Here is a 12,500-nt window from a genome sequence, read left to right on the forward strand (position 1 = left end):
GGGAGACGCGGGCTTGGCGCGGTGCTGGGGCGCAGACGCCCGCCCTTCGGCGCGGCGGGGGGGGCAGCCCACAGCCCGAGCGGTCTGGCGGGCGCCGCGCCCCACAGACCCGGCACAGGCACGCGCAGTTCCGTGTAGAACGAAAGCGCTTTCAGCCCGGAGCGTTTGCGCTGGACCGGGCCAGGAAGCCCCTAGTGCGGCCTCGTCTGCGCCCGAGCTGGCCTGCCTTTCCGAGCCTGCGGCCCCTGCGGTGGAAAGACGCGAGCACCACCGTGCAGGGCGCGGCATTTCCCCCAGCCCAGGGTGTTCATTCTGAAATGGGAACGAGCTGCCTGCTGCGGGGTCGTGCCCTTCGGTGTCAGTTCTGGCGCTCGGACACGCTCCCCCTGTCTCCACGTTGCCCTTGGTTCTGGTGCCTGAGCAAGAGGGGCTTCTGCTTCCGGAACAACTCTTCAGAGAGCCTCGGTCTGGTCCTCTTCCCCACAGACAAAAACTAGCCCACGCCCTGCTCAACATTTTTTTTTAAATTTATTGGACTTTATTTATTTTCGTTTGACCAGAGAGAGAGAGAGTGAGAGGAGGCAAGCCGTCAGGTGCGGGACTCGAACCGCCGTTACCCATGTGGGAATCCAGCATCCTTAACCATCACCATCACCCCACCTGCCGCCCCCCCATTCTGACCCGGCTGAGAATCATCCTTAAAAATTCCTTAAAATGCTTTTTCTTTCTGTGACCTCTCACTGTGACCCCGCTCCTGGCCACCCCGCAGTGCAGGCTGGGCGGGAGGCAGGTGGCTTACATGGGCCGGTTTAGGGACTAGGGGTTAGGTCTGCCTGTTGTGAATCAGGAGGAAGCCCAGCTGAAAAGCTGGTTCCCTTCTTTCTCTTTTCCTGGCTTTTAAACAAGTCTGTTTATTTTATTTATTTTGGAGAGGTTTTCACTATAGACAGACACATAGAGACTGAAAGTGAGAAATCACCCCCCCCCGGGGGGGGGTGGTCACACAGCAATCCATTCTCCTCTCGGGATCTTGGGCACGCATGCCTACGCACCCGACATGAGTTTTAAGCCCCCAAGTCCTGGACGCGAACCTCGACTACATGGGAGTACAGCGACATAGCCATTATGCTAACTGCCGGTTCCCAAGAGCTGTTTATTTTAGAATGTCAGGTAAGCATGCACAGGACACCCACCCTCCAGGCACCAGGACCGTGACTCCAGAGCGAGGGTTAGAACTCGTATTTTACTGCACAGAAGATTGTCTTCATAAATACCTCCTCCAGATAAAGAGCCCTCCAGCTGACACAGTCAAACTGCTTGTGGGGTCCTGTTTACTATTGCAGTTACCTTAATCGGAAAGAACCGAATTTCCTCACACTTAAGATGTGAAGTCTCCACCTGGAGACGGACTTGTGATGTGTATTACATGTACGGCGGCTGCTGCACGCGTGCCGACCCTCCACACCCTCCCTCAGGGGAACTCACAGTTTTAAGTCTGACTCCTGGAGGGAGATGACCCCTGAGCCTCTGTCCAGTCCCTACTGTCTGTTGATGGCCAATGAAACGTTTTCCTTGCTCACAGAACTCAGTGTGCTTATGGTGTGTCTGCGGTGCACAGGGCAGCTTACCCCGGGTGGGTGAAACTTCCACTCCCACCTAACCCAGAAAGGACTAACCGGGAGGTTGGGACACCCTCCGTGACTGGGTGGGCCGGGCATAGGCGGCCCTCCCTCACCTCGGGTATGCCCAGGGCGCAGTTGGCTTTCCTTCCTCAGGGTTGATGGCATTTTACAGAGAGTTATTTCGTTTTGTGTATTGTTACTATATTTTAGTTTGTGACAGGGCTCTCGTGGGCTCTTGAGAGAGTGAGAAAGCAAGGCCACAGTCTGGGACCCAAGCCAGGGTCTGCCCTGTGGGGGTGCAGCGCCTCACCGGGCCACTGCTGGCCCTGATGGCACTGTCTTACCCAGGCGGCCTCTGCAGGCAGGCGAGTGACCTGGGGGGGTCAGGGAGAGCAGGACAGAGTAGGCAAGGAATAGGGAGAAGGGGTGGCCGGGACCTGGTGTGCACTGGCCCCTTCCTCAGTGGTAACTGTATCCTCTTCATCCCTAGTTCATGGAATTTTGATGTGTTCAACTTGCTTATTCTCATTTCTGTTACTATACCCTGACCTAAATTATTACATCAACGTGTCAGTTGGCAAAAGTTTTTGAAAGGAATTAGCAACTTGATAAATGTATCCAGTCCCATTGTTTCCCTCACTGTGGTCTTTTTCTCCAGCAATTCTCATATCACCTAGGGGTGAGAATCATCCTTAAAAATTCCTTAAAATGCTTTTTCTTTCTGTGACCTCTCACTCAGAAATCTCTAAAGTTTCCTTTTAGCCTCTGGATGTTGCCCAAACTCTTTAGCATAAAGGCCTAATAAAAGAAAATACAACTTTGGGACCAGCAGATGGCATAGCACTTTTGTGGCTGGACTCCCACATGGCATACCACGGTTTGAGTCCAGGAGCACGTGTATGTGTGCCCAAGATCCCGGGATGAGAATGGAAGAGAAGGGATTGTGGTGTGGTCACCCTCTCCAGGGTGATTTCTCAATTTTCCTCTGTCTCTCTGGTGAGTACATACACCCAAGGCCAAAATCTCTTTAAAAGTACAAATTTTAGAGGGTGACAGGTGGCATGGTGGATAAAGGTGCTGGTCTCCCACATGGCCAGTCGCTGACCTTGGTTCCAGTCCCAGAACTGGTGGCTTGCTGGGACCAACAGTTGGCGTAATGACTATGTCTCTGGACTCCCATGTAGTCAACTGCAGTTCAAGTCCCGGACCTGGTGGCTTAAAACTCACAAGGGGCGTGCGTGTGTGCCCAAGATCCTTAGAGGAGAATGGAGGACAAGGGATTGTGGCATGGCCATCCCCCCTGGGGGGTGATTTCTTGCTTTCTGTCTCTCTGTCTCTCTCTGTCTGTCTGGTGAGCACACGCACACACGCGCCCTATAGTAAAAACCTCTCAAAAAGGAAAAAAAAACTGATGGCTTGCTTTCTCCCTTTCTGTCTGGTCAAATTAAAAAATAATAATAATATATGGAATTAAATAAATAAATAATCATTTTAAAACAATATAATTTTAATAATAAAATATTTAAAACTAATTATTTATTTCTGTTATTATTATTTTTTAATTTGACCAGAGAGATCCAGACAGCGAGAGAAAGGGAAAGCAAGAAAGCAAGCCGTCAGGTCTGGTACTGCAAACCTGAGCTGGCCACGTGGGAATCCAGCTCCTTTAACCACCATGCCACTTTCCAGCCCAATAATAAAATCTCTGAAGATAAATTTCTACTTGCTACCTGTCCCTGACCCAAGGGGACTAGTGACTTCTATTTATATTGGTCAAATCAGGGGACATGTCCCATCTCCAACCTAACGTTTCGAGCACTCTGCTCCGTTGACCTCTCCTTGGGTTTTCTTGTAAGCAGCAAACTTGGGCTTGCTGAGGCTGAAGGAAGGCGTTTCTGCTTCCTATGTCTCCTCTTATCTCTTACAATGGATGCTAAAGTGAATCTGGAAAGACATAATAGAGGAACAGTCAGGGAAAATACAAGATTACAATACTTAAAGTAAGAATAAGCTGACAGATATACATGGGGCATAATAGGAAGTTCACTAATAGACTAAAATGCCCACCAGAATTTAGTAACAGAGGAAATGTACAGTTGGTGTTGCCCATTCAATGGAACAACAGGCTAACTCTCTGGGAGGAGAAAAGATCTAATCTCACGTCTTACACTAACACATATTCCAGGTCAGTGAAAGATTTACATGAATGGGAAAGGGCCAGCAGGCGGTGTGGTGAAGGCACTGGACTCCCACATGGTAGACAGCAGTTCCAGGACCAGGCCTGGTGGCTTGCTTTCTCACTTTCCTTCTCTCTGGTGAGAGCACGTGCCCAAAAGCAAATTTAAAATAATAATTATAATAATGATGATGATGATAGATAAAATAATTTTTTCCTTTTTTTAGTTTTTTTATTATCATCATAATCTTGTTTATATTACATTGGATTGCATATAACTTTACAGTGTATTACATTGCTTTTTCAAAAGGGAATGCCATGCATGTCAGTCGATACAGAAACATTAATCTCCCCACTTCATCATTCAATGTCTTTTCAATGTTTTTCCCAATCATTATTATTATTATTCTAATTATTTTTTTAAACAGCCAATCACTATTTCTCATTTTGCTTGTAAAGACTTCACCCATCATGAAATACTTCTCAGACCAATCCAGTTGAGAATAATTATTTTTAAACATTAACAATGAATCTATAAGAGCACCAAGGGGGGGGAAAAACCGATAAAACACAACAATGCAACAATGAAAACTTATCCGACAAGCTAGTGGCTTGGAGTTCAGATGACTGGAGCCTACATGGGTGACTGATCTGAGCCATGGATTTGATCACTTGCAAAACATATCAGGCCTCTCTGTACATGTGTTCCGGGTTCCCCCAGCAAGTGAATGCCCCTATAGCAAAACGGTGTGTGTGTGGGACTCATGGTCTTTAAGTTCTTTCTGAACAGGATCCCAGCCTAGAAGCCACAGATAGATACAACCGTTATATAAAATCAGAAACAAAGCAGCTTCTGCATGAATAACACCTCTACACAGCTGAATAAAGGAAAATTGGGGGAAAATAGGAAATAAAAGAAAGGATGAGTTTCTTTGAAAGACAAAATACTTTCACAAATAAGAGAGAGAAGGACCAGCAGATGGCGTGATGGTTAAGGTGCTGGACACTCCCACATGGCTCAACCATGGTTCAAGTCCCGGACCTGGTGACTTGCTTTCTCACATTCCCCCTTTCTTGCTCTTTGTCTCTCTCTGGTCAGACTAAAAATTAAACAAATTAAAAAAAAATAAGAGAGAAAGAGGAAAACGGGGAGAAGCTATGAACAGTGGTGCAGGGAAAAATATACTACCAACGAACATGTGAAAAGAGATGATGTGACTTTTAATCTGAAGATTAGGAAAGATGAAAAACCTCTATGGTACTCAGTCTTGGTGAGGGCGTGAGGACAGATGTGCTCCAATACAAACAGGGAGAACACGACCCTCTTCCTCTCTCTGGTGAACACATATGTCTTATAGCAAATTAAATAATAGTAATAACAATTTTAAAATTAAATAATTATTTTTAAAAGGAAACTATTGAAATCAGGAAACAACTCAGATGAAGCTCAAGGAAATTTTTAAAAAATAATTATTTATTTTGGGGACCAGCAGTTGGCGTAATGGCTATGTCACTGGACTCCCATGTAGTCGACCGCGGTTCAAGTCCCAGACCCAGTGGCTTAAACTCATGCCAGGTGCACATGCATGTGTGCCCAAAATCCCGAAGGGAGAAGAGAGTGTGGTGTGGCAATTTCTTCCTTTCTGTCTCTCTGTCTCTCTGGTAAGCACACATACCCTAGAGCAGAAAAAAAATTTTTTTTTAATTTTATTTACTCAGTTACTTATTTTATTTTGACCAGAGAGTCACAGAGAGAGAGAAAGTGAGAAAGCAAGCCACCAGGGCCAGGACTTGAACCATGGTTGGCACCTTAACCACCACACCACCTACTGGTCCCCAAAGCTCAAGGAAATTATGTTGTGTGGAAAAAGTCCATCTAAGAAGGTGACAGTCATGGGGAACCAGCAGTTAGCGTAATGGCTATGTCGCTGGATTCCCACGTAGTCGACCGCGGTTTGCATCACAGACCCGGTGGCTTAAAACCCACGCCGGGCACGTGTGCGTGCGTGCCCAAGATCCCCAGAGGAGAATGGAGGAGAAGGGATTGCAGCGTGGCCATCCCCTCTGGGGGGTGATTTCTCACTTTCTGTCTCTATGTCTCTGTCTGTCTGGCGAGCGCACGGGCCCTATATTGAAAAACCTCTCAAAAAAAAAGGTGACAGTTATATGATTTCGTTCACGACATTCCTGAAGTGACACAACCTTAGAGGAAAAGAACGACAGTAGTTGTCATGTCAAAAGTTTATCAGCCATTCGAATGTCTTCTATAGTGAAGTATCTGAGCAAGTTCTGTGCCTGTTGAAATATAAGGTGTTTACCTTCTCTTTTGTATAAGTTCTTCACATATTTATTTGCTCATATGTTCATTAGCTCTACAAATATTTATTGACTAAATTCACGAGTACGATCTGTATTCACGGGTCCTCTTTTTCGTTTTATCTGTACCTAGATTTGTAGCATTCTCACACGGTATAATGTGACACTACTTTTCCTTCCTTTGACAACCTTTTGTTCTTCCTGAGGTTAATAATTGCCTCCTGGTCTTCGTTCACTCTTCCAAACATTCACTCCTAATTCAACACCAGCTCCCTGACACTTTCACGGTCAAGCACAGGAGACAGCCTGTCAGGGCCTTGTCTCCCTCCTACTTCCTCTTCTGCTCCTCCACCAGGAGGTGACTGCTTCCAGGCAGACCCTGGAACTCCATCACTGCTCTCCCACGTGAGAGCCCTTGCTCCCGGGTTGCACAGCTTCCTTTTCCTGCTTTGACCTCTATTTGGTGGAATCATTCTCCAGAAGCTTCCTGAGGAAGGGTACGTGGGAGCTACATTTTTTTCTGTGACCTAAAAGTGAATATTCACATTTTATTGACAGTTTAACTGGGTCCAAAAATCTAGAACTATTTTATTTTCATTTTTTAAAAACTTTGTTTACTTATTTATTTTTAATTTGACCAGAGAAGGAAAGTGAAAAAGCAGGCAGCCAGGTCCAGGACTCAAACTGCCATTGGCCATTTGGGAATCCAGTGCCTCTAACCACCGAAAGCCAATTAAATGTGGAAGCTGGCCCTGAACAGGCTTGGTCCACCCAGGCCCTGGGGTAGGGGGCTGGGCAAAACAGGAGACTCTGAAAGGTTCCACTGAGATTTGAACTCAAATCCCTGGATTCAGAGGCCAGAGTGCTAACCATCACACCATGGAACCCTCCTACTGGCTCCCAGATACACTGGCCTGAATTTTATTTTCTTTTTTGGAAATAATTCAGAAGGCATTGCCTGTCTTCCAGCTTTCATTGTTGCTGTGAAGAAGAAAAGATGTCAGTCTGCTTTCCTTTACATGCACCTTTCGTTTTGTTTCTGGAAAATTTTAGGGTCTTCACTTTATACCTAGTGTTGTGAAATGTCACGACCTTGTGATTTGAGAAGGGGTATTGGCCACACACGCGTGGGGCCTTTTTAATCGGGTAGTCGAAGGCCTTCGGTTCTGGGGGGCCATCTGGCACCCTCCTTTCCTTCATTCTCAGCTCTCCTTTTCCCAGGAGCCCGAGTGGTTTGTCTCCTAATGTATCTGACTCTGCACCGTTTTCCGCCATCGGAGCGGCCTGTCCCGGGCAGCCCTGCGCCCCGGGGCGGCAGGGACGCGCAGAGGAAGCGGTGGGGCGAGAGACTGGGAACTCCGGCCGGGACCGGAGGAAAGCCTTGACTCAAAGCGAGTAGAATCGAAGCTTCCGACTCCGCTGCGAGAGCAGATTCCGTGCCCTGATCGAGATCCTGATCCACGCTCCGGTTTCTCAGAAGAGACTCCAAACCGAGGACCCAGCCGGTACACGGTGGCCGCGCGGTCCTCACCGTGAAGGTTGTGCTCCTTTGCGGAAGGCACCTGTCAGTGTCAGGATGGCCGAGTGGTCTAAGGCGCCAGACTCAAGCGCTGCTTCCTCACTCTGAGGGTTCTGGTCTCTCCTGGAGGCGTGGGTTCGAATCCCACTTCTGACACACTTTTCCTTTTATTTCCCACTCACTTTCTCAGCGACTTTTAGGTTTTCATTCTCTAGCTTTTCAGGTTCTACTCTAAGATGACCTGCTCTCAGTGAGGTCTGTCTGCTCCCCTCCCCGTTAACTCCGAATCACGCCGTCCTCTGTGCTCCGTCGGTTCTGTAAAGGAGCATTTGCTACAGGCGCCTTAACCCGGGGTATCCGGGAGAAGGAAATAGTCTGACCGGAACCCAAATGTGCGTGCACAGACAGTTAAGCACAGGCCGGTCCGGGGCTGGGAGGTTCCACGGTCTGGAGCCGATCAAAACCGGAAACTGGCCCTAAGCAGGCTCGGCTCAGGAGGGGCCGGCAAAACGGGAAGCCGCATAGGTTCCACCGAGATTTGAACTCGGATCGCTGGATTCAGAGTCCAGAGTGCTAACCATTACACCATGGAACCCTCCTACCGGCTCCTCTACACACTGTCCATTTGAAGTCTCTTACTCGTTTTTTTTCTGTCCCTTTTAAAAACAAGAGTTGTGTAGAACACAATCGAGAATGAAACCTCATTTTCAACGGAAACTCTCTCTTCTTCCTAATTGTTTTAAAGTCATTTTTACACGGAAACGTTTTAAATTTAATTTTGTTTTGTTCTTTTAGGACAGAAAATGTCTGCGCTCCTCAGTGGCAGGAGAGAGCCTGAGCCGGAGCCCGAGGGGCGGCGCCGAGGTCCGGGTCCCGAGCCGCGAACCCCGCGGCTACCTGCGCGTCTCCATCTGCCTTCACACCCGACTGTGCAGACTGGGTTCGACTTTCGCCGTTTGAAAGGGAGTAACGAAAAACAGCGCGTTTTCTGAGCGTCGCTGACGCGGCTACGGGCCCCAGCGACGGCCGAGAGCGACCTCCGCGCAGGCGGGTCTTCCTCGAGCGGCCCCGGCAGCTGCGGCCCCGAACTCTGCGCTCCGCCGCCCGGAGCCTGTCTCCGGACTCCCGTCGGTAGGTCGAGTGGGCACGTCGAAGGGGCTCGCGGTTGTTTCTTCGTTGCGTCGTGTTTGATTTTCATCCTTCTGGGCCCCGGCTGCCAGGTGGACCTTTCCGTGTTTAGGTGGCCCCTCACAGCGGCGGGCGTGGCGACCTCGCCGGTTTTGCCCACGCTATTCCGACAAAGCGCGGGAGTGCGGGCCCTGCTGGGCTGGCCGTTAGCGCGCGGCGGGCCTCGCTCTCCCCAGGGACGCGGAATCGTTTCCCAGCCTTTCTCCTGCTGTACCTCCAGCCAGGCACAGGCCTGGCACAAAGCAGCTGCTCATGGATATGGACCGAAGCCACTGCCTCTCGGGAGTGGAGAGGAGAGCAGCGCAAGTCAGACTGGCCGGTGGCAGTGACAGTGATGGTGACAGTGACGCTCTGCCCCGCCCTCCCCACGAACTTCCCGCTCCCGCGCTAACCCTAAGAGACGTCCTGGCTACTGGGGGGCAGGGGCAGAACCAGGGGCAGGACTTTGTGTCCCAGGGCAGGCTGCACCTTTGTATTCTACAGGCCACCACCTCGTGCCTTGTGGAAGGAAGGGAGGGAGGAAGGGACAGAAAAAGAAAGGTAACGTTCACTGGCTTTAAAATGGCACCGGAACTTCCAGCACCCCCAGGGCTGAGACCGTGTCTTCTGAGCAGTGAGGGAAAAGGATCTAGGCGCCTGTGTCCGGCTTCCTAGCACATTTATTCCCTGGGAAGGACCGTGGACAGAGGCCTGGAAAGCAGGGCTGCTGGACATGGAGGTCATCTCTGAGTCTGGAGGAGGAAGGGCGCACCCGCCCCTGGGACTGCCCCGGCGAGCCACAGACACCCGGGAAAGTGCAGCTCCTGACAGCCGCTGAGGACAGTGACCAAGGAAGAGCTCACAGTCCAGACCTGAGCTGTGCGCTGTCAGCTGAGCACGACCTCCGCAGCACTCGGCAGCAGGTCGACTCCAGAAAGCAGATGGGTGTGGCAGTTAGTGCTCCAGACCTCACTAGGCCATCTGCCCTGGCAAGGGGACTTCAAACACAAGGACCCCCGAGTGCTGAGGATGGCAGGGTTTCCCTGGCTTCCTGTCTCCCGCCACCTTGCACATTCCACACATCAGAAAGATGTTCTTTCGTGTATTTACTCTTCAGATTGTACTACAAATATTTGTTGAGTTTTGGTGAATCAGGAAAGCAAGAGAAAATGGTTCCATATCTGACAAGATTTGTGGTGTATGGGAAAAGCAGGCAATTACACTAAAGTTTCTAAAAGGCGTAAGAACTAAAATATGAAATAAGTGAATGAATAAATAAAATTAAATAAGTACTTTTAAAAAGAGCAGCAGGTGGCATGCGGTTAGGGTGCTGGACAGTCAGTCCCACATGGTCTACTACAGTTTGAGTCCTGGACCTGGTGGCTTGCTTTTTCAATTTCCCTCTGTGTGTGTGTGTGTGTGTGTGTATGTGTGTGTGGTCAAATTCAAAAAAAATAAGTGAATGAATAAATAAAATAATTCTTTTAAAAAATGAGAGAGATAAAATACATGGGTTGAGTGACAGATTGACACAGACTAAGGGCAGGTGGCAGAGGAGAGGCAGCGACAGGAATGGGTGTTGGAGCTGGCCCGTTTGTTCTCAGCACCTGCTGCTTGTCTCCTTTTCTGTACGTGTCAAATTGGGATTTAAAAAAATGCACTGATGAATTCATGATTTCATGTATTCTATTTATGAAATAAATATCCACTACTATGACAACTCAAGGAAGTGCTTATCTTGGAATCCATAATCTCCTCCTTCCCTCATCTCTTGTGCTCACTGAGAAGGGTCGATCAGCACCTCGTATACGCTGTGATGTCATATTACTTGGTGACATTTGTGTTCTGGTAAAAATGTACCTCAGACATCACTCACAGCTCAAGCTTATTCCTTACGGTAGAAGTTGTATGGCACCGGGACCCCAAGTGTCAGCAAGGACCCTCTCCTGTTCCCCTGATATCTTTAGTGTCTAATTGCCATTCTGGAGCTGGTAGGAGGGAGCATACACGGGAGGCTTCCAGGAGAAAGGAACTTCCAAGCTGAGGCCTAGAGGGTGAGAAGCTCCCGGTGGAGGGAATGGCTTGGATCAGAGGGCCCCCGCGGGCTGGATGGAGGGGGCATCACATGAGGGCCAGTCCTTTATAGAGTAGCCACAGCTCAGACCACCATATTCAGGGTTTCGAATGTGAACCAAGGGGCCAAGAGGTGGTATGGTGGTTCCGGCACTGGCCTCCCTCCTGGCCATGGTGGTTCAAGTCCCAAATTCAGTGGGTTGAAAATCATGCCTGGTGCATGTGTCCAAGATTCTGAGAGGAGAATGGAAGTGAAGGTATTGATGCATGAACATCTCTCTGAGTGTGATTTCTCACATTCACTGTTTATGTATCTTTCCTACAAAAGCAGCACCCCATAGCAAAAACCTAAAAACAACTAAAAAAAAAAAAAAAAGAACGGAGAAAGCTGCAGCGATGCATAGAACAGCCTTGGGTTAGGGTATAATTAATCCCTTCATTGTTGTAGGTAGAACCTGTATCCTGCAGAGCTCAGGAGACAGACGTTCATTTGCCTATCATTTATTCGATAAGGTATTAAGGAAGTACCACTGAATATGCGCTGGATACTCCATTTTTAGAGAGAGATTTTTGCTATGTGGCATGTGCGTTTGCCAGGGACAGAGAGATAGTAAGCAAGAAATCATCCCCAGGGGGAATGACCATGCCGCCATCTCTTCTCCTCCATTCTCTTCTCCAGATTTTGGGCACCCACCCACACACGCACACACACCTGATGTGTTTTAAGCCTCTGGATCAGGGACTTGAACCGTGGTCAACAACATGGGAGTCCAAAGATGGACTTACGCAATCTGCTGAATATTTTTTTAAAAATAAGTATTATAACTAAGTATAGGGCCTATTACATGTTACATAGAAAACAAAAAACACTTACTGGGCGGGCAGGTGGTGTTGTGGTTAAGGGCACTGGATTCCCATATGGCTGACTGTGGTCCAAGTCCTGGACCTGACGGCTTGCTTTTTCATTTTCCCTCTTTCTCTCTCTCACTCTGTCCCTTTCTTGTCAAATTAAAATAAATAAATAAATAAATAAATAGTTAAATAAAATAATTATTTAAATAGATAAATAAAATGAAGTTCAATAAAACAATTCTTTTTTTAAAATGGGGCCTGCAGTTAGTGTAATGGCTATGTCGCTGGCCTCCCATGTAGGCGACGTTGGTTCGTGTCTCGGACCTGGTGACCTGAACTCATGCCAGGCTCGAGTGCATGTGTGCCCAAGATCCCAAGAGAAGAATGGAGGAGAGGGGATTGAGGTGTCGCCATCCCCCCTAGGGGGTGATTTCTCGCTTTCTGTCTCTCTGTCTTGTTGGTGAGTGTACACGCCCTAAAGCAAAAACCTCTCCAAAAAAAAAAAAAAGTTATTTATTTAGTTTATTATTATTTATTTTTTAATTTTACTGGAGAGATAGACAGAGAGCAAGCGAAGTGAGAAAGCTAGGTCCAGGACTCAAAACTGTTGTTGGCCATGTGGGAGTCAAGCACCTTAACCTCCACTCCACCTACTGGTTCCACATGACATACTTTTTGGGACAGAAACAACAGCAGTCAAGTGAGTAAACATTACACACAGTAAGTGCTTGTTGACTATTCATTCGTTGAAACAACTCATTGAAGACCTACCATT

General features: G+C 48.3%; 2 non-coding genes across 2 annotated transcripts; one reads left to right on the plus strand and one right to left on the minus strand.

The window, feature by feature from the left end:
* The first annotated feature begins 7,684 nt into the window (after nt 1-7,684).
* Nucleotides 7,685-7,789, plus strand: TRNAL-CAA (transfer RNA leucine (anticodon CAA)). The gene is made up of 2 exons: nt 7,685-7,722; nt 7,745-7,789. It is a non-coding gene; the product is annotated as a tRNA-Leu (tRNA).
* A 367-nt stretch (nt 7,790-8,156) lies between these two features.
* TRNAQ-CUG (transfer RNA glutamine (anticodon CUG)) lies at nt 8,157-8,228 on the minus strand. Its single transcript has one exon. It is a non-coding gene; the product is annotated as a tRNA-Gln (tRNA).
* Nucleotides 8,229-12,500: the final 4,272 nt, after the last annotated feature.

This window comes from Tupaia chinensis, unplaced genomic scaffold (assembly GCF_000334495.1).
Source record: "Tupaia chinensis unplaced genomic scaffold, TupChi_1.0 Scaffold140356_1, whole genome shotgun sequence".
Taxonomy (NCBI): Eukaryota; Metazoa; Chordata; class Mammalia; order Scandentia; family Tupaiidae; genus Tupaia; species Tupaia belangeri.